The 22,880-nt window shown below is 44.3% G+C and overlaps 1 pseudogene across 1 annotated transcript; it reads left to right on the forward strand.

Moving 5' to 3' along the window:
• Positions 1-4,753: 4,753 nt before the first annotated feature.
• On the forward strand, positions 4,754-8,149 carry LOC310850659 (gap junction beta-4 protein pseudogene; annotated as a pseudogene). Its single transcript, XR_014568726.1, has 2 exons — positions 4,754-4,904; positions 7,391-8,149. The product of XR_014568726.1 is annotated as a gap junction beta-4 protein pseudogene (transcript).
• Positions 8,150-22,880: the final 14,731 nt, after the last annotated feature.

Consider the following 22,880-nt stretch of genomic DNA (forward strand, 5'->3'; position numbering starts at 1 on the left):
CTGTGGTACTCTTCCCCACTTGTGCATCCCAGCCAAGTAGTATTCAGAGGCATACTGCCTCCAATAGTGGCAGGAGAACTTAACCATCATGTCTAATAGACTTTGATAGCCCTTTCCTCCTCCATTGATTTGTCTAAGCTTTTAAAGTCAATACTATCCCTTGGGGGAGCAAATTCCATGGACTATGTCCTTTTGTTCATTCCAGGAGCCAGTATTACAAGAGATGACTATCCACTTTCTCCACACTGCAGAATTTTATATACCCCTATCATGTCCCCACTTACCTTCTTTTTCTAGAATAAGAAGTTGTAACCATTCCTCATGGGGGAGTTGCTCCAGCCTCTTGATCATTTTTCAAACCTTCTCCAGCTCTACAGCATCTTGGTTGAGATGCAGCAACCTGAACTGTACACAGTATTTGGAGGGATATACCCAGCCTCATATAACCAACAAGTTTAATTAACGCATGAAGGGGTTACAACCATAAAGTAAGCTGCCCTGCCAAGCTTAGTTAGATCACGTCCCCCTCACTTGGGATGAACAGCTACCAAATTCTTTGTTCTCCCGCTTCCCACCATGTGACCCCTACCAGAAAACACTGGCTCTTCTGTGCCATGAGGTATATGTTCCCTCTAAGAATGGTTGTCCAACTGCACCGGCACCTTCTAGTGCCTGCATTTCCTGGAACTTGGAGGTAATTTGATCCCCCCCCCCATGTTATTCCACAGGCGAGTCTGCTGCCCCAAGTGCGGCAGGAACCTTGTCCACGTGTCCTTCACATCTTCTGCTGCATATGGGCCTGGCATGGCTCCTTCTGAGATGCTGGAGGTGTCTGGGGTAGCACTGGAGTTGGGATTTGGGGGTATTTAGGTAAACTGCGGGAGGCAGTGGAAGACAGGAGTGCCTGGCATGCTCTGGTCCATGGGGTCACGAAGAGTCGGACAGGACTAAACGACTAAACCACAACAACAGGTAAAGAGGAGTAATCCTGACTTGAGTCTGGATTAGGCATGACAATCAGTTACTGATCCATAAGTGTACCTGTCCTCTTATTCCATGACTGTTAAGCTTATTGAGGAACCTTGGAACCTTCTCTCTCTCTCTCTCTCTCTCTCTCTCACACACACACACACACACACACACACACACACACACACAGCCTAACCTACCTCACTGGGTTGTTGAGCTGATGAAATGTAGGGGGTGGCTGTGTATGCTGCCCTGAGTTCCTTGGAGGAAGGATTCCAGATATGGTGTTATTGCTAGGAAGATGTGCCTTCAATGTGCCTTCAAGTCCACAGGAGTAAACGTAAGAGAAAATAATGTGCTTCTCTCTAGAAAAGGGGCACTTTGAGAAAGAACATCAGATCGAAAAAGAAATCTTAAACCCAACTGTGAATGTTTTTTTTAAAAAAATGACGTAAGGGAAAATAAGTTTGCAAACATAAATTAGAAGTGGTTCACCCAGTACAGTCAAGCACAAGTTTCCCTGAAGCAGGTTTACTGCTTCTTACCTGGAGAAGGGTGAGTCAGCAAGTGGTGTACGTGTACCATGCTCAGGTCTCTGGTCAGAGAGAAGCTATGAATCTTCCCCTCTCGCTCTGATAAGACTGCTGGGATGCTGGCATTTCAATCCCCCGCCTTCCTGCACTGGGCAAGCCACTTATGTTTTTAATCCAACAGATGCAATTAAAATTATCAGCTCAGCAAATTATTAAGTGGCAGGAACTTGATTCAAGATTCATACGGAGCAGCAGAAATCCAAGAATCAAATAAGTGTTACATGTGAGGAGCAAAAGAAAGGAAGATGGAAAATTCCAAATTTCAATCCACACGGATAATTATATTTTATAAACACAAGTTATAATATTCTGTGCTATAAGCGAGTTATTAAAATTATCTACTATCAAATCTGCGAAACGTCTGTGAGCACTCCAAAAGATTATTGAGTCCAAGCCCTTCTTGATTAATATCAGTCCTTGACAATTTAAACACAAATGGGACAAATGGCTTTGGAACATGGAAAATGCATCATCAGTGTGAGAGATTGAGAACAGATGAAAAGCAAGTATATATTCCAAACTGGAAAATATAACTCTAATCTTAAAGATAAATAAATTCTGGTGTTCAAAATTTTGGATTTTTAGACACAGGTATCCATATCCAAATGTGAGTGAGAATTCAAAATAAAATCAGTTTAATTTTAAGTCATTGCCTTCTTTCTTTTCTTTCTTTCTTTCTTTCTTTCTTTCTTTCTTTCTTTCTTTCTTTCTTTCTTTCTATCTTTCTTTTTTCTCTTTTTTTCTGCTTCACATTGATTTGTCCTTCCGTTATTACATTATTTCTATAAATGCTGGTTGGGAATGAAATGCTGGTTTCTCCCTGCATGTCCCCCATGTCACATCTTATTTCCTGATGCTGTACTTTGAAATAAAAGGGTGGAGAACCTTTTCCAGTCTGGGGGGCACATTCCCATCTTGGTCACTTTCGAGGGCCACATCCCAGTGGTGGGTGGGGCCAGAGACAAAAGTGGGCAGAAACCGAGAAACGTATTTTTTTTTAAAAAAAAGATAGAAATATTTTTTAAAAATAATAATATAGAATAATATAAATATACAATGGTGTTCTAAATGTAAATAAATGTTACCGTTGTACAGTAGGCTAGTTTCTACGTACAGACTCACATACCTATCTCTGTCCTCCATCCAGACATGAAAGAGGCCTTAAGAAGAGTTCAAGGACCTATTTTCAACATGTACATGCAGCCGCTGGGAGAGATCATCAGGAGGTTTGGGGTGGGTGTTCATCAGTATGCGGATGATACCCAGCTCTACCTCTCTTTTAAATCAGAACCAGTGAGGGCGGTGAAGGTCCTGTGTGAGTGTCTGGAGGCGGTTGGAGGATGGATGGCAGCTAACAGATTGAGGTTGAATCCTGACAAGACAGAAGTACTGTTTTTGGGGGACAGGAGGCGGGCAGGTGTGGAGAATTCCCTGGTCCTGAATGGGGTAACTGTGCCCCTGAAGGACCAGGTGCGCAGCCTGGGAGTCATTTTGGACTCACAGCTGTCCATGGAAGCACAGGTCAAATCTGTGTCCAGGGCAGCTGTTTACCAGCTCCATCTGGTACGTAGGCTGAGACCCTATCTACCTGCGGACTGTCTCGCCAGAGTGGTGCATGCTCTGGTTATCTCCCGCTTGGACTACTGCAATGCACTCTACGTGGGGCTACCTTTGAAGGTAACTCGGAAACTACAACTAATCCAGAATGCGGCAGCTAGACTGGTGACTGGGAGCGGCCGCCGAGACCATATAACACCGGTCTTGAAAGACCTACATTGGCTCCCAGTATGTTTCCGAGCACAATTCAAAGTGTTGGTGCTGACCTTTAAAGCCCTAAACGGCCTCGGTCCAGTATACCTGAAGGAGCGTCTCCACCCCCATCATTCTGCCCGGACGCTGAGGTCCAGCGCCGAGGGCCTTCTGGCGGTTCCCTCATTGCGAGAAGCAAAGCTACAGGGAACCAGGCAGAGGGCCTTCTCGGTAGTGGCGCCCGCCCTGTGGAACGCCCTTCCAGCAGATGTCATTCAGAAGACATCTTAAGGCAGCCCCGTTCAGGGAAGTTTTTAACGTGTGATATTTTACTGTATTTTTGGTTTTTATGGAAGCCGCCCAGAGTGGCTGGGGAGGCCCAGCCAGATGGGCGGGGTATAAATAATAAATTATTATTATTATTATTATTATTATTATTATTATTATTATTATTCCAACCAGGCAAAAAACACCCGAGGTGTGAAGCAAAGTCACAGAGGGGTGGGGTTTCGGGAGTTTTGTGAGGCATGGAGGGCCGCATTTGACCCACAAATCTGAGGTTCCCCATCCATGCTGCAGTACACCTGTGGTTTCTGAATGCTGATCACACAACATGGTAGCATAAGCTAGAGCACAAAGGAGTCCAAGTGGGGGAAGGTTTATAAAGACAGAACGAAATAAAATGTTCGATAAAATGCAAATAACAAGTCCCATGGGATATTTTATGTGTGCATTGCATTTCAATCACACCTTCGTTCTGTGATGGAACTCCCAGGTGGGGTCCCCAGGTAGTCTCTCCTGCAGGTATGGGCAAGACCCAGGTGGGCTTTGATGCGGCAAGACAACTGCATCATGCATCGTCCCCTTGTGTGCTGAAAGTAAGTCTCTGGTTCAGGGCCACCACCCTTCTTTCTCCAAAGCCAGCTATCAAATATGAGGACGAGTGGCTAACCTGATCCAAAACACCCACCCACCCCACGCACACATGAAAACAAAGACCACCACAGCCAACCACAAATGAACAACCACACCCTAGGCCAACCCCAACCTCTCTCACCACCAAAGGAACACAAGTGAACAGCAAAGAACCTGCACAAGCAACACTGACACCACACCAAACCCTACATATATTAAGTAAAATAGAAACACCATCACATGACCCCACCCCACCCCATCCTTCCCCACCCCCACCTCTTTCCCCCTTTTCTTGCTAATGTCTCAACAAATGAAAGTGATTTTTAAAAATGTTACATGGGGGCAGGGGACAAGAGAGAGAGATTGCGCATACTTTTGTAAATCAAGGAAATCTTTAATAAAATTACATTAAAAAAAGAAAAGATGGGGACCAGCATTTCCTCACTAAAGCTTGAACCTGGGCCATCCCCCAAAAGAAATAACTTGTCAGTTTAATTTGTTTTCTCTGGTTTGTGAACCATGAGCATTACAATGGGTCATTGAGCCCACTGGCAGGAGCCAGAGGCACACCCAATGTCAAGACGCCCTGCCGCCCCGTCATCAAAGTCAGAGGAGACTTGGGGACAGTCACGTTCGTAGGGAAAGTGATCCGGAGTCAGCAAAATGTTCTGCCTTCAGGTAAGAGTCGGGTTTCTTCTAGGGCTCTTCCTTCTCTGTGCTAAGCACTTTTTGAATTTTGCTGCAGGGTAACCTAAGAATGCCTATGGAGCAATTAATTTTGCAGATCAGCGGGAACATCAATTTTAAAACGGGGATTTTGGTAATAAATAAGTATATCCTGTTGGAGTGGGGAGTGCTCCCTGCTGCAGATTGCAGCAGCTCCATCTCGTTCTCCTCCCACTCAGTTCTCCATATTGCCCCCCCACACACACACACACCACACAACTGTCAATCAGCATTGCATGGTCACTGAGCATGCCCAGTCCTCATTTTGCTGTTTTAGTCCCACCTCCCCATCAAGAATGTGTTTTTCTCCCCTTTTTAAATTTAGGCGTCCCCTGAGCCTGCTCCCACCTCCTCCCTTATGTGTGAAATGAGCTTCCTTTGGCTACATAAGGACCAGCGCTTGTGGGCTTTTATTGGAACATCTATCTGGCCACCGTGAGAACAAAATGCAGAACTAGATGGGTTCCCTTTGGGAAAACTCTGTTTTAATTGTTGGTTCTAAACATCTTTTGATGTATTTTAATTCTTGTTTTTAACTGGTTGTTTTTATCACTTTGCATTTTATAATGTTGTTTTTAAATGTTGTAAGCCATCTTGAATCCCAGTTTAGGAGAAAGGCAGGATAGAAACACACTAAATAATAATAATCTAACAGACAGACTCTTCTCAGCCCTGGAAGTTCTTCCTTCTTGTTTTGTAGTTCCCTGTTGCACATAAAGATCATTTTATTGATAGCGAAGAGGGTGTGCCTCATTCTCCTAGCAGATCAGAGGCCCAGTAGCTCTCAGTTTTCCACAGCAGAGGGGATTAGGGCAAAATAGTAACTTCCGACCCCACTTTGTTCCAGTTGCCTTGTTCCACTCCTTCAGGGTAAAGCAGCTGGTGGGTCAGTATAATCAACCTTGCTATGTACAACCTGTCTATGTACAAAGGGGAAAGGAAGGTGTTTCCTTCTGTTTTCCTCATGAGATTCTTTTTCGCACCCAAACTGTGACTGTCATGCTAGATCAAGTTGCCTGGGTGCATCTTTCTACTGCGCCTGGAGGCAACACTCCAGGTGAGTCATGTTCTTATTTTCCCAGGAAGATACACCCAATTTGTTAAACACATTGATTTGCAGGTTGTGCAAAGACCTGGAGGGGCCAGTGGCGTAGCGTGGGTTGTCAGCACCCGGGGCAAGGCAAGTAATTTGCGCCCCCTAACCCGTGGATTTGCGCCCCCTAACCCGTAGATTTGCGCCCCCTAACCCTAACCCCCAGATGTTGCGGCCGGTGCGGCCGGCCCCCCCTGCACCCCCCACACTATGCCACTGGGAGGGGCTAAGTGAGCTAAACAAACTGGGACAAGCAGCTGCTCACTTAGGAGGAACTGACCCTTTTAAAGATGGATAAGAACATTATTTGCTTTAGTGACCACTACCTGTTGTTTTGCAAAGGCCAAATTGCCAAAGGATAACTCTGGTCCACCAGGTATTTGGACCTAGAAAAGTAGCAGTGAACCTCCAACCTATGGACCCCATTTGGCCCACCAGACCATTTTGGCTCAGGCACACCCACTTGCCTTATGCCTGATATATGGGGCAGGTAGCAGCTTTGAAAGATATGACGTCAAGAGGGGGACACATGAAGATGTGGCTGAGTCCAAAGCGGTCTTGCACCTGCAGTTCCTGAGGAACAGCTGCACAAGGCCTGCAAAGCACGGGTGCATGGGGCTTTGCAAGATCACTGGGGCTGGCAAAGCATGATGCCTTAGGCCACACAGGTTGATTTCAAATGCCATAAGCAAAAACAGGTTGCCTGATTCTGTGTTGCTATCAGGTGATTTGCTGGTGTGTGGAAGATAAAGACCATCCAGTTACCAATCCTAGCCTAGATGAAAGCCCTGGGCAGCAGCAGCATCCTGGCATGACCCTATGAACTTAGGAAGCTGCCTCAATATAAGTCAGAACCATTGGTCTCCACAATTATAACAGTGTCCCCCAAAGTAGCCCTCATCCAGTCCATCCCCAAGGCCAGTCACCTGTCTATCACATCCACTGCCACACCTGCCAGTGTAAAGAAGAAATGGGGTTGCATGCCATCTGCATATTGATGACAATGAATTCCAAATCCCCAGAAGACCCTGCTCAGCATGTAGATGTTAAACACCATGGGAATAAAACTGACCCCTGTGGCATCTCACATTGGAGGGGGAAGAGTAGCATCCCCCCCCCCTACAAGCACCACCTTCTGGAGACAGCGATGCAAGCAGTACCCGAACCACTCCTAGCTCAGATTACCCCATCTTGGTTAGCTGGTTTACTGGTTACAAAATTAACCCTTAAGTTACAAACAGGGTGATCTCTGCTGTTGCACTTCCAACACATACATGGTGCGAGCTTGCAGGGCTTCAATCAAGGCCACCCTGCTCATTCCTGTTTCATTTATTTCCTTTTCCAGCTCTTGTCGCCCTAGCCTCAAGTTGAGAAAATGAACTGGGCTTCATTCCAAGAACTTGTGAGTGGTGTGAACAAGTATTCCACAGGTCTGGGGCGTGTGTGGCTCACGGTGGTCTTCATCTTCCGTTTCCTTGTCTACTCAGTGGCAGCTGAGCATGTCTGGTCCGATGACCAGCAGGACTTCATGTGCAACACACGTCAGCCTGGCTGCACCAATGTCTGCTATAACCAGTCCTTTCCCATCTCTCACATACGTTTCTGGGCCTTCCAGCTTATCCTGGTGACATGCCCTTCTCTTTTTGTCCTCATGCATGTGGCCTATCAGGAAACCAAGGAGCAGAAGTGCCTGGAAGGGCCAAGAGAATGCTTCCATCCACAGTACCCCAACCCCGGGAAGAAGTGTGGAGGCCTGTGGTGGACCTACCTACTCAGCCTCCTCGCCAAGGCAACTGTGGATCTCACCTTCCTCTACATCTTCCAGTGCCTATATCCCAACTTTGATCTTCCAAGGGTGGTGAAGTGTGCTGTGGTTCCCTGTCCCAACGTGGTTGACTGCTTCATTGCTCGGCCTACAGAGAAGAAGCTCTTCACTTATTTCATGGTAGCCACTGCCATGCTATGTGTCATTCTCAACCTCTGTGAGATGGCCTACCTTGTCAGCAAGAGTTGCAAGAAGCCTGCAGCATCAGCAAACCTGAGACAGAAGCTCACATTACATTTCAATAACACAGGAAAACCACTCCCATTAGCATGTCAGTGAGACTAATTGGATCTGTATCAAGAGTGGGGAATCCTCACGGCTGGATTAAATCATTCAGAGGCTCTAAGCACTGAAAATATTATGGTGTGCGGGGGTCTCCCCCTCGTACTTCAAAATAAAGTCTTGTTTTTCAAAACTAAGACAGCTTCTTTCTAGATTTTTCTAACTGCAAAAATTCTGGAAAATTTTACAGATGCTGACTCCACAAAGTATCTCCGCTTCTGTACACAGCAGGGAAAATGAATCATGTCCGTCCTGATACATATGTTGTTGTCTCAGATGTTTTGTATTCTTCTCAGCTCAGAAAAAGAGCATTTTGCCAAGCAGCTGGTAATAATTAAAGTTAGAAAAATGCATCGGGTGATATCTACATTTGGAAATACACATTGTACTCCACCTTTCATGAAGCTCAGTGTGACTGAATTTCATTTTTCTTGTTTCATTAAACTCTGCACACGTAGAACAGTGGAACTGCCTTAGTTCTCCACAGAGATTCCTGTTCAAGTCAACAGGGTATGTATGAGTCAACTAGCTTTTGGGAACCTTGGGAATTTTTCTCATCAGATATCATGTAGAAAAGAAAATCAGGCTTATGCTTTTTAGTGCACTTCCCCTCTCCTCTTCATATTAGCCACAAGTGTATCAATTATAGTAGAGGAAGCAGATAGTAAAATCTGTCTCTAAGAGGCAAAGCTTGGTGTGCTGCCATCAACTGCTTATTTCTTTCCTGGTTCTCTTGTGGGTTTCTTTGTAGTCGACATCAGGCAAGATACATTTTGATGTTTTCAAATCTTTTGAAATCATTCCTCAAAGTGTGTAAGTGGTCGCTAATGATTGACAGATGTCTGCACATATTTTCATAACCATCTTTTTTCCTTGGAGAGCTTGGCTTGTGCGGTGAGAGTGTGGTAAAATTTCACGTGGTCATCATGAATACAAACATTAGTTCTTGCATGTGCCTCTGCATGTGCCTCTCAGCAAGTATTGGGAAGATATTTTGAAACATGATCATTGCCCAGATATTTTTACAGGCTACCCATCAGTGTGTTGAAGCAGAGAAAAAATGTATAAAGTAACTGGACTGTTGAGGAAACAAATTGCTGCCATCAGACAACTAAGAAAGTGTACAGCACATAGTATGACACCCCCAGTTTAGATGGGGATAAGTAATTAAAAGAGAACAGAAACATGGGGGGGAAGAGTGTGTAGTGAAGCCAAAAAAAGCCCAACAACTTTTCTGTCCAGATTTCCACTGCTTGAAATATGGCAACCCTAGGTAGAAGCTGGCTTTATGTCCAAAAGCAAACTTTTCATTCACCACTCCACCTCTTTTTGCTTCTGGCTCTGCCCACCATTGTCAAGTGGCCCTTGGAAGGTGGCTCAGAAGGGAATGTGACCTCCAGGTTGAAAAGGGTTCCCCAAACCCTGATTAAAATTTATAAAGACAAAGCTCCAAGCTCAGATGAACTGGTAAAGAAGGCAAGCGTAAAATATTGGCTTGCATTCCGAAGGAGCAGAAACGACTATTTATGTATGCGACAACAGCAGCACAGATACTACTGGCCCAGAGATGGAAAGAAGATAAAATCCTGACCAGAGACAAATGGCTGATGAAGATGATGGACTACACCGAAATAGCAAAATTGACCAGGAAAATCAGAAACCAGGAAGAGAAGAATTTCAAGAAGGAATGGGGGAAATTTATAATGTATTTAAGAGAACACTGCAAACAACTAAAAACTTTGGCAGAATTTGAGTAATGCTTGTAATGTACAAAAGACTATGGTAAATGGACGATTAAAAAAATGGAGAAAATAAGTGAAGCAGTTGGAGGGGGGAGAAGCTTGATAATGGTAACCATGGAAGGGTGGAGGAGAGTTGAAGTATTCAGGGAATCCTAAATGATGATGTTGCTGTTTAGTGCTTGAAGGTGTTAGACTCAAGTCAGGTGAGAGACAGCCTTGTATGTGAGTCTAACTGGGCTGGGGGTCAGAGACTATCACCTTATCTGCTCTAGGCCATTTCACTTGAGAATATTCCTTGCTGGTCTGGATGATTTCCTTGCAGATCCCCATGTTTAGACAGAACTGGGTGGTAGACTACAGGTTCTTTGGCGTAAGAAGTGACCAGTGGCTCTGCTGGTCCTATATCCTGTTCCCACATTGGCCAACCAGATGCCTGTGGAAAACCCAAGAACACAACAACCTCCCCTCCTGCGATTTCCAGCAACTGGCACTCAGGAGCATTTCTGTCTCCAGCAGTGGAGAACATCGCCTGAGTTGAAGTGTGGAAAGTTGATTACAAGCAAATACGGGAAAAATCCCTTGGAAAGCAGGTCTGAAGAGTTGGGAGCAACCCCAATAACTGTGATGAGAGAGAAGGAGAGGCAAATTGAGCTTCTGAAATATATTTTGCCCCATTTGGTGGGGGAGGGGGCAGGAAGGGGTGTAAAGAAAGGAAAAGCTACACCTCTTTCTGTTAAGAGTTGCTGCAAGAAGAATCCCTGATCTGGACCTTGTGCAGAGAAGAAATGAACACTCCCCACTACCAACAAAAAAAGAGCTGCAAAGCTTAACGGCAGAACAGTCTTAAAACAGTTTACAAATAAACATTACAAAATACAAAGTAGCACATTGTACTTTAACAACAAGCAATGCAATCCAGTCTTGTCTTTAGTCCTTATTACAGTTCAATAAACTTTCCTGTCGCTGGTCCCAGAGAGAGATCCTAAGCAATTTGCTTGTTCAGCAATGCTGAGCTGAGCCACTGCTGCTGGTGGTGGTGGTTCTATTGAATGACTTAAATGTTGAGTTCTTAGGTTTCATCAACCCGCTGTGAGAGATCACTCGGGTTTACAACAATGGGTCAAACCTCTCTTGCCTAATGCAAACTTCTCTACATAAGTTTCCAAACACAGACAACAAATAAATCAATGAATCAATAGAAACGAAGAAGAAGAAGAAGAAGAAGAAGAAGAAGAAGAAGAAGAAGAAGAAGAAGAAGAAGAAGAAATGGTTTACAATTATACCCAAATTAAAATAACTGCCAGTCCCAACTAAACATTTAGCCAACACCAACCCGGCAAAAACAAAACAGAGGAACCAAAATTAGAACTATTTAAAACATTTAAAAACATTTTAGCCAGTTGCCACAACCCAAGAGTTGTTCCAGCAATGTCCCTCCGGCCTCTCAGGAGCCTCCTTTAGATGTTCAAGGTGAGTCTGGACTCCACTCCCTAGGCCAGGTGGAAAAAGACCTGGCAGCAGGGACAGCAGTAGCTCCAATTTGCCCTTCTTTCACATCATGCAGTTGCATTCCATTCTTTGCAAAGTGGGTGCTCATTAGAATTTGCAGCCCTCCTTCCTGTGCCTGAAAGAGAGGGAGACCACCCTGCTCTCCCTTCTCCCCTGAATGGCTGGGCCAGTGTGGTCGGTAGTGAATGGTACAAGCCTGCTCTATTAGACCCGCGTCCACCTTGTCCAAAGAATTGACCAGGCCACCCCTGGCCAAACAGAAATCCAATACTTTATGGATCGGGATGGCAGCTCTTTAAAGTGTTGGTGGCTGTCCTCTCCCTGCCGGTATTTCATCTCTTAGTTAATGAACCGATTGGACGCGACAAGAGCGAGATGGATGGGGCTTATGAAAACCACCATGGCCCAGTGTATTCTTAATGAAATGCCTGCTCATTGCTTTGGTGTATTTAAGTCGTGTTAAGACAGGCTGAATTACTGAAACGTGCTCAGGTTACATAAAGGACTAATTGGCTGCATTTGCTCTTTCCCAGCTGCCCTGGACAAACCTGTTCTGAGCATTAAATGCAGAGTTTCAGCCAATTCCCACCTTTGAGAGACTGCAATGCAGAACATTGGAAGAAGGGTTATTAGAGACGTTCTCTTCCCCCAGCTCCCCCCCCCCAAATGATTACATTACAAAACCTGCCAAATGCATTTTCTTGCGATGGGAAAAATATGTTCAGCATTTCGCCTTCAGAAGGGAGGGAAAGGATCGAAATGCACGTACGTCAGCCTAGAGCAGACCAAGGGACGCGGTGCGTGTGCCAGCTTACAACTTTACAACAGGGGTGGGGTACATGCCTAATCCATTCATCATGAGTAAGTGGCTGGCAACCACCTGGAAAAAAATCTCTGGCAGAATCGCATGCGTGTAAAAGAAGGGGGGGTGGAATGCACTCAGGGATTATTTTGAGGATCTTCTTTAAAGACAGCAGACAAACAAAAACTACCCACAGTAGATTCTGAAACCAGGAAGCTTCAGCAATGCAACTAGGATACAGTGTAGAAACAAAAAAGCATAACAAGAGCCCTTCCGGAACAGGCCAGAGGCTCTGTTGTCAGAATCATAGAGTTGTAGAGTTGGAAGGGACCGCTAGGGTCATCTACCCCAGTCCCCTGCAGTGCAGGAGTCACAGCTAAAAAGTCCAGAGTTAGCATTATTATCAATTTACGGCAGGGTGGAAGGTTCGCAGGCTATGAAGGACTTGCTCATAAATTCATTAACAGCTGCACAAGTTATTATAGCTAGGAAGTGGAAGGGGCAAGGTGAATATAAAATGGAAGAATGGTATAAAGAGCTGTGGGAGTATAGCTATTAATGATAAATTAACATGTGCCATTAAGGTAAGATGGGGGATAGGCAGCAGAAATGATTTTGAGGAGATATGGAAGGTATTTGTAGAATTTGTACTGTTAAAACGGAAAGGGGTCAAACCATTGTGAGAGATGTTGAAATTTTGGGAGGTTGGATAGTTACAACGGAATGGTATCAGGGGGCGGGGTGTGTGCTCATTTTTATTCTTATTTATTTATGATTATTACTTTGTCAAAATTAAAGAAATGGAGAAGGAGAAGGAGAAGAAAGGTATCTATTTATCTATTTGCACTTCATGTCTATCTAGCTACCCAACTAGCTATGTATTTGTTAAATTTATATACCACCCTTCATCACGATATCTCAGGGCAGTTCACAATATAAAAATACAAGGTAAAAGCACAAACAAATAGTTAAAACGAAAACAACAAAACAATAAACCCCCTCCCACAAACACATTTAAAAGGCTGTAGAATATTAATCAGCCAAAGGCCTGGTTGAAAGTGAATGTTATCTCTTGGCCCAATGACCACAATGGACCATCTTTATTTGTGTGAATGCACAGCAACAATGATAGGAAATCAGAGTGTTTTATAAATGGATCCAAGAAAAGGAAACCGTTCTGAGGAATCCCAGCAGATAATCTGAATTTCAGAGCACCGGTCAATTTGAGTGCAGGTGTTCTAAGGGCTGCATGAAGTTAAATGAAGTTTTCACACTTTCCTCTTGTTGCATCATTTGACCAAAAAAATGCCACAGAAAATATGGCATGCTGAACTTTCCCTGCATGCAAGGTGGGTCAGTGAGTAATGACTCATTTCTGGTAAACAATTGGATGTCCTTTTCCCTGTCTCACTTTGCTCTGAGTCAGCAGACAAACCTCAAGCAAAGAGATGATGAGACTCAAAGGTGACTGGAGCAGAGATGGGCAAATCTGCCTCTTTCATACATCTCTCATAACTCCATTCTGTTCAATTTCCACACTAATCTGAGAATTAAAACAAATACTCCCTATGAAAATATTTAAAGTGCAGGGATGGGTGAAACTGGCAATTGGATTTCTCTTGATTTCTCATTTTTTTCCATTTTATGTTCAGTTCTCCATTTTTCCACATCAGCTTGCAATTTTTTAAAGACCTCATGAAAATGCATCAGCATTTTAATCAAATTTATCCCAGTTTACACATATTTGTATGTGCATATGCAATTTTTCCTTATATGCAGAATTCATCATGCGAAAGGCTGGGCTGAATGAATCCCAAGCCGGAATTAAGATCACTGGAAGAGAGGAAGAATTAAAGAACCTTTTATTGAGGGTGAAAGAGGAGAGCACAAAATATGGTCTGAAGCTCAACATCAAAAACCGAAGATCATGGCCACTGGTCCCATCACCTCCTGGCAAATAGAAGGGGAAGAAATGGAGGCAGTGAGAGATTTTACTTTCTTGGGCTCCCTGATCACTGCAGATGGTGACAGCAGTCACGAAATTAAAAGATGCCTGCTCCTTGGGAGAAAGGCGATGGCAAACCTAGACAGCTTCCTAAAAAGCAGAGACATCACCTTGCCAACAAAGGTCCGTATAATTAAAGCCATGGTTTTCCCAGTAGTGATGTATGGAAGTGAGAGCTGGACCATAAAAGAAGGCTGATCGCCAAAGAATTGATGCTTTTGAATTATGGTGCTGGAGGAGACTCTTGAGAGTCCCATGGACTGCAAGAAGATCAAATGCATCCATTCTTAAGGAAATTAGCCCTGAGTGCTCACTTGAAGGACAGATCATGAAGCTGAGGCTTCAATACTTTGGCCACCTCATGAGAAGAGAAGACTCCCTGGAAAAGACTCTGATGTTGGGAAAGATGGAGGGCACAAGGAGAAGGGGACGACAGAGGACGAGATGGTTGGACAGTGTTCTCGAAGCTACAAACATGAGTCTGACCAAACTGCGAGGCAGTAGAAGACATGAGTGCCTGGCATGCTCTGGTCCATGGGGTCACGAAGAGTTGGACACGACTAAACGACTAAACAACAACATGCAATTTTTCCTAATATACACATTTTCCTGAATATAATGCATATTTGTATGTCATTTTCACAAATACAATCTATGCATTTTTAAACCACTTTCCAGTTTCATTGCCATCAAGCAGGTGTGAACTGCTTTGATTTTTTTAAAAAAAGAAACATTGGTTTAAAAATATCTTCTTGAACAAGGTATTACTGTTGTGAACTAAATAGCTAAATAACTAAATAAATCTTATGGACACTTTAGTTCACAAAAGGTTCTGGTTCTTGTTTCGGTTCTCGTTGTTTTGCAAAATGTGAATTATATTGTTTGCCTATAAGTGACAACTGAGCTGAATTTATCCCCCATCCTTAAGTATATATTTACTTGTCCATTTTGATACATTTCCTGACACCCGCAAAGTTCTTGAGCTTTTTTTTAGGAGGATCCCAAAACTGTCGAGCCTTTTTTGGAAACAAACCCAAATTGTTCAGACCTCCCACAAAAATAGTGATTTTAAGCTTTTGGAGCTGTTTCCGCCATACATCCAGGTTTTCCCTGACATTTTGCCAGTTCAGCAATAATTCCCCCCATGCCATTTTACACCTGAAAACCAGGACATGTCAGGAATTTTCCTGATGTATGGCAAGCCTACATCTAAACTGACCAGAGCTGTGTCACACATTTGCGGAAACATAAAATTTAGCTAGACAGTGTCTGGTATACGAGACAGAACTTGGTTGTTCCGATCATGTGCAAATCAGCTTGTTGTGTACAAAAAATCACAAAGATTCAACTCCTTAAGCATCTTCAGATGCAACCCTCCCCCCCCTCCCCCTCCCCGCCATTGCATCTTCTCTTCTGCCTGACCAAGGGATGGGGGAGAAATTTGGCTTGTTTGACATCTTAATGTAAATCTACCTAATTCACTCTTCCCAAAACAATGCAGCTATCCTTCAAAATTCACACTTGTGTCAGTTTTGTGATACAGTGGTACATCGGGTTAAGTACTTAATTCGTTCTGGAGGTCCGTTCTTAACCTGAAACTGTTCTTAACCTGAAGCACCACTTTAGCTAATGGGGCCTCCCGCTGCCACCGTGCTGCCGGAGCACGATTTCTGTTCTCATCCTGAAGCAAAGTTCTTAAACCGAGGTAATATTTCTGGGTTAGCAGAGTCTGTAACCTGAAGCGTATGTAACCTGAAGCATATGTAACCCGAAGTACCTCTGTACTGTTCTCCACCCCAAAAAGTGCACATTTGAAGAAAGTGTGCATGTAAATGTATATACGTTAATGAAAACAGCATACAAAAATTACATTGGGGGAAAATGCTTGCAAAAATGTGTTTAGCATGCAAAAATGAAACATGCATATTATGTGAAATGTGCACTAAAATGCTGATAAATTATCACGAAGAGGGTCTGTTGTGGGGGGATTGAGAAATGTCCCTCTTTTCATCTGAGGAATGAATATTGGAGGGCATGCATGCCAGCCTGAATAGAGAGGCAAGGCTTTATATGGTATGGCATGAAATGTGAAACTAGGACTGAAGCAGAAGTAAGGTCTGCATTCGTGAGTTCCTTAGGGCTGTGTAAAGTCAATTTTAGACAATAAGAGAGATACTATTAATCTACCGCAGTCTCTGGCGTTCATTAAACATGGTGCCAGAAGTCACAGAGGATCGAGGGAGGAAGAAAGGCTCCGGCATAGCTCAAAGGAATGAGACCTAAAATGGAATGAGTCTCTGCACCAGTGGCATTCAATTTTGACAGGCTTGCTGGATGGCCAGAATGGATGCAGACAGACTGAATATAGTACAGAAGATGGAGAAATCCAAGCAGGCTCCCAAATTTATGCCTCGAGACCACAAGCAGAACAGATACTTAAATATTTTGTACTCGCTTTTGTACTTATGTTTTGTACTTGCATGGAGGTGCTTTTACCTTATGCTGGTTATGACCGTAATAAAGATTTGGATTGGATTCTACTTGCTTGTGGAATGGGACATTGCAGTTCCCCTGCAATGAGTATTTTGTGCCACAGAAGAACCTTATTCATGAAAGGACCTGCTTTCACCAAAGGAATCAGAGACCATGAGGAATCTGCTGAGACCAATATAAGATGACTGCATGAGAAAGCCAATGGCAGTGAGTTTGGAGGCAGTCGGGGAGAGGGCATTCTAGAAAAAGATTGCGATGGAGTCTGGAGATGGAAAGTAACCTCACTTTGGGAGGAGCGGCGCAGAGAATAAGAAACTCAGAACGGATCAAAGGCCAGGTTCAAAACCAAGAGAGAGAGAGAGAACCAAGAGAAAATCAGAGTGCATGACAAATTAGACAAATCAGGAAACAAGAGAGATTGGGCAAATTAGTTCTTTCCTTTGCTTCTCTTTTGCTGATTGGCTGCAGCCATGTCAGGAAGAAACCATGGAGAGAGCGGGGGGAGAGCAGGTGAACCCCGAATTAAAAATCTTTCCATAGGAAACAATGGAAATCACGGACTCGTTATGTGAACACTCACCTAGCAAACAATTTCTAGGGAGCACAGTATGTTTCCGAGCACAATTCAAAGTGTTGGTGCTGACCTTTAAAGCCCTAAACAGCCTCGGTCCAGTATAGCTGAAGGAGCGTCTCCACCCCCATCCTTCTGCCCGGACGCTGAGGTCCAGCGCCGAGGGCCTTCTGGCGGTTCCCTCATTGCGAGAAGCGAAGCTACAGGGAACCAGGCAGAGGGCCTTCTCGGTAGTGGCGCCCACCCTGTGGAACGCCCTTCCAGCAGATGTCAAAGCGATAAACAACTACCTGACATTCAGAAGACATCTTAAGGCAGCCCTGTTCAGGGAAGTTTTTAATGTGTGATATTTTACTGTATTTTTGGTTTTTATGGAAGCCGCCCAGAGTGGCTGGGGAGGCCCAGCCAGATGGGCGGGGTATAAATAATAAATTATTATTATTATTATTATTATTATTATTATTATTATTATTATAGAGCAGACCTGCATCCAGTTGCTTTTTAGATAAGTGGATGTATTGGTCTGCTGTACAAAAGGACCAAATTAACCCTCTGTATACCTATGTGTAGAATCACAGAACTGTAGAGTTGGAAGGGACCCTGAGGGTCATGTAGTCCATCCCCCTGAAATGCATCCCTGAGTGGACTTCAACCACTAACCTTCTGTGCCAGACACACTGACCCATTGCACCGCAGGAACAACTGGGAATTCAAATCTGAAGTAGCCATGGTGCATGTTCTGACAGCACAGTCTTGATTTCAAATTAGTTAATCCAGAACAAGTTTTGTTTTTTATTCTGCCCACACTGCCAACATCTGGCCATGGCAGATCAACCCTGATACAGCCCATTAACAGGAAAAGGGTTGTCCACTCCTTCCCTTGTTCTTTGCACAGCGCATAATTAACTGCTGGAACTCACTATCACAAGATTTCCACCAGTGCATGATAAACATGTATGCCTGAACCACATCTTAAGTGCCATATGACTATTATAATATATAATAATATAATAATATAATTAAGTACTGTTATGAAAATCCTGCAATGGTATGTCATTTACTTTTTTCAGTAATTCTTCATTCTCTCCCTTGCTCCTTCCCACTCTGTCTCCGATTTCTTATTTATTTCCTCCTTCCCTTTCTTCCTTCTGTTTCTCCTTCCACCTTGCCTTCCTCCCTCCCCATCTCAATTCTAAGGTCAAAACCTCTCTTTAATCTAATCTGATCTCTGCACTTAATTCCAGTGCTTTGCGCAAAACACTCTGTACCAACTCCCTGCACATTGCCAGCGTTCCTCCCGGCTTTGATGCAAATGAAAAAGGGATTAAAAACCCACATTCCTTTGAGGGAGAATTAACTCTCACCTCCTCCCTCAGCAATCTCTACCCACATGGATTTGGCTCTGGATTTCCGTGAAGAACAGGAAGGTATACATGAAATTATGTCTGGGAATGTGTCAGCAAATTTGCACCAGGGCATTTGAGAAATAGGTAAAGGTTCCTGCCTGGTTTTTGCACGTAGTCAAATCTAGCAGTGGCAGGAGATGTCGGAGCCAAAGCACTATGGGAAGGCCCACCTGACACCCTGGACCTTGTTTTTCATTACATTCAACTGCATTTTAACCTTTTTCTCCCTGATGCATCTACAAGTGGCTTCAGATCACTATTGTAAATTTTCCCCCAGTGCCCCATACATTATATTATTAAAGAGTACCATGAGGGGCTTCTATGTTTTGGGGGGAAGCCACTCCCCACCTTTTTTACTCTACAGTGACACAGCTTCTGAAGCATTTCAGGTCAACTCCAACATGGTGGTTAGAAGTCGCTCAGTGAAGAAGTTTCTTTGTTTTGTTTTGTTTTGTTTTGTTTTGTTTTGTCAATGAAAGATACATTGATAGCCTTAACCTCCATGATTTTGTCTAATCCCCTTTTAAAGGCATCCAAATCTCACAACATCCCGTGAGAGCCATTTCCACAACTTAACTATACACTGAATAAAGAAGTACTTCTGTTTGTCTATCCTGAATCTTCCAACATTCAGCTTCATTGGGAAGCCCTGAATTCTGGGGTTGGGGGACATTTTCTATCCCCTTCTTCTTTAATACCATATTAAATAATAATAATAATACCTCAGTCATATACCCCTTTAGCTATGTTTTCCCCAACCTAAAAAGCTTCAACTGGTTTAATCTTCCGCAAAATGGGAACTGCTCCATCCCCTTGATCAATTTGGTACCTTTTTCCTAGCTCTACGATATTCCTTTTTTTAGGTGGGCATCCAGAACTGCCCGCAGTATTTCAAGTATGGTTGCAAAGTTGATTAGTAAAACAGCAACATAGTGTTGGCATTTTTGTGCTCAATCCCTTTCCTGCTGATTCCTAGCATGGAATCTGCCCCTGCCGACACACATACAGCTGTTGCACACTGACATTCAAATAAAACTTTTGCGAGGGGCTAAGACAAATCCTTGTCTGAGTTGCCATCTCCCCCATCTGGTGGCAATGAATTCCATAGACTGCATGGTATGGCAAAGATACAGGGGTGGAAGACTGTCCCCTAAGAAAATAACCAAACATTATTTAGCTGTCTCTTTCTTTGTTTTCCCCAACGGAGAAGAAAGCAAGCCACATGTAAACGATTCCTGCCAAAAGTGCTGAGCAATCTCTTCCGACGATGAGTAAGAAGGAGGAGTGGAGTTCTGGAGAAGAACAACTTGCGGGTGTTTCTAAGGATACACAGCAGCTTGCCATGAAAAGGAACGCCACGCTGACAAAGTAGGCCTTTGCCTGTGCAGATTTGCGAGGACGCTTCGTCTTTTCACTGTGGGAGAAGGCAAACAACAACAATCTCCTGGAAATCTCCCAGGCACTCCACCCGCCCCAAGCGTGCATCTGTTTGAACATGCATGGGGCTCCTGTCTCTGGAGGAAAGGCTGGTGTACGGAGCAGTCCCAGGGAAGCGTTATGTAAGATGATGTTTGGCGCAGCAGAAACCCCTCAGGGAACTGATTAGGCAAGAGACGCAAAATTAAGAGCATCAGTGTTGCAGTGCCTTTATGCAAATCTCGTGAGCAACAGCCACACTTTAAGGAATAAGGAAGCTTACACGGAGTCAGACCCTTTCCCCATCTTGCCCAGGATTATCTACATCAGGGCTGGGCAGCCCAGATCTTCGTCTCCCCACCAGGCCAGATTTTGAGTTGGTGCTTAGGGGTGGGGAGGGAGATAAGTCAGTCTGACTTGCGGCAGGGTTCAGGCACACTAGCCATATCTCAGCAGGAACTCACACCTGTCTGAACCATGCAACCATGTCTCTTCCTTCTCCACACCTGACATCAGGTATGGGGTGACTGGGCATAGTTTCAGGAAAGTAGCCTCATGGGCCAAATGGGGAGGCTCGGCAGGCCAACTTTGGCCCACAAGGTGCATATTCTTCTCCCCTGGTCAATGTCGACTGGCAGCAGCTCTCCGGGGCTTTAGACAGGAATCTTTCCCTGCCCTGCCTGGAGATGCCCAGGACCCTCTGCTTGCAAAGCAAGGCCTCTGCCACTGAGCTATGGGCCTCCAGTGTGCACTTGGAATACTGTTTATAGTTCTGGTCACCCATCTCAAAAAAAGATACTGAAGAGCAGGGAAATGGTCAGTTGTGTGTGTGTGTTTAATACAAGTTTCTAGTTATTTTGGTTGCCAATACAGTGGTACCTCAGGTTACATATGCTTCAGGAGGCCCCATTAGCTAAAGTGGTGCTTCAGGTTAAGAACAGTTTCAGGTTAAGAATGGACCTCCGGAACAAATTAAGTACTTAACCCGAGGTACCACTGTATAGGCTTTGCAAGTGTGTGGGAAATGGCTGACAAAATATCAAAAGATTTAATTATATATTTGGGGTGTGAAGTGGAGGTTAGGGTTCAGTGCCCACCATAGCATCTTGCCTTCATCCCCTGGCTGAAGAGGAATACTGGGATTCATTAAAAAAAAAAAGAACCGTGAAGATATTTACTCCTTTATTAATTTATTTTTTAAAATACAGAATTAATATTTCCAAGACAGTTAACATTTTCAGAACGCATTTGGCAAATGAAAATAAATGATGCAAATTTGCTCCGATTGTGTAAAGTAGGCAACACAGTGATCAAATTTTGCCAAGTAAGAGAACCTGAGCAAAGCTGCCCAGTTTGCATAATGGATATAGGGGGAAAGATTTATTTATTTTCTAAGCATTTGTAAGTAATTGCACAACCCCCGTTTGAGGTTACATGGCGAAATATGCAGGGAATTTTAATAATCGTGAGTTTCATATAACTGTGGTTTGGATAATGCAATTCAATCAGCTGTACCTTCCAGAAGACCATCTAGTCTGGAGTTCATCAGTGAATTTCTGTGCCCCAAACACATTACTGGTTCCAAGTTAAGCATGCAGGCAGGGGAGTAATGTGGATTGCTATGGCTTTCTTCGGGGGTTCCCTCCACCCAGTGGACCCAGAGATAACTTGCTGGCATATATGAAAGAGATAAAATCTCAGAACAGTGTAATTAGGATGCAAGAGAACAGGGAGTTGCTTTGGGGCAAGAGAGAGTTTCATAATACACAGTGGAAAATGACTGCAGTGGGGGTGGGGAAGCTGGGGCAAGTCCAAGGTTAAAGGGAAATAGATTTGTATCCTGCACTTTCCAGATGAGTAGGGAGTTTGAGAGCAGTCAGTTCACAACAAGGGTGGTCAGACTCCAAGTTTGAACAAAGCACTCAGAGGCCGCCTACATACTGTCTGCATTTTGCAGGAGGAAATCAAGTGCATACAGGGAAAATTTAGGCTTACGTAACTGGAGCAGATTAAGGTGCCCTGTTGCCCTTGTGCAACAAACCCACTTTGGAAAAAGAAACAGGACCTTTTTGCAGTTAGGAAAGTGACAGGGAAATGTATGGGATGGACAAATGACTAACGGGAAGCAAAACAGGAGGAGTGCAGAATAAGTGCTCATTATCATTTAACTGCCCTGCAAACAATCACAATGGATGCTTGACAAAGTCAAGATATAATCTGACTTCTGTGCAAGTTCTGCATGAGGAAATTAGGGTGGCTGCCAAATTAGCAGGTCATCTGGAGAAGGCCAGAGGTGTTTCCCATCCACCCAGCCCGAGGAGTCCTGAGGTCCACCAGCAAGAGTCAAGTTCAAAACAGTGCCTGGAATTGGGGAGCCAGGCCCAAAAATGGTGGATCAGAGGGAGGTGTGTTACCTACAGCGCCCCATGGGCCACATGCTGCAATTATGTGCCTATATAAAGTATAAATTTGCAGCTAGGGGAGCAATTGTCTGCACAGGAAGTTGGTACTAAGCAAGCTGGTATAAGTTAAGACGGCAAAATGTTGCACCAGATCTAAACCCTCGCTCACTCTGGTCCTGCCTCTTCCATGCCCTCATCAAGGGTGTTCCATGGGGGGCGGGGGGCAGTCCGCTCCGGGTACCATTCCAAGTAGGGGTGAAAAAATGCCAGGCCCCAATCAGTGGCACCCCCCGGGACACACGTGAGGACCCCTGGGACGTGTGCCGCTCTGGTTACCGGAGCACATCGCTTTGCCTCTGGCCTCCATAACATCCCTTTTTTG

The sequence above is a fragment of the Podarcis gaigeae genome, assembly GCF_964106915.1.
Source record: "Podarcis gaigeae genome assembly, chromosome: 8".
Taxonomy (NCBI): domain Eukaryota; kingdom Metazoa; phylum Chordata; class Lepidosauria; order Squamata; family Lacertidae; genus Podarcis; species Podarcis gaigeae.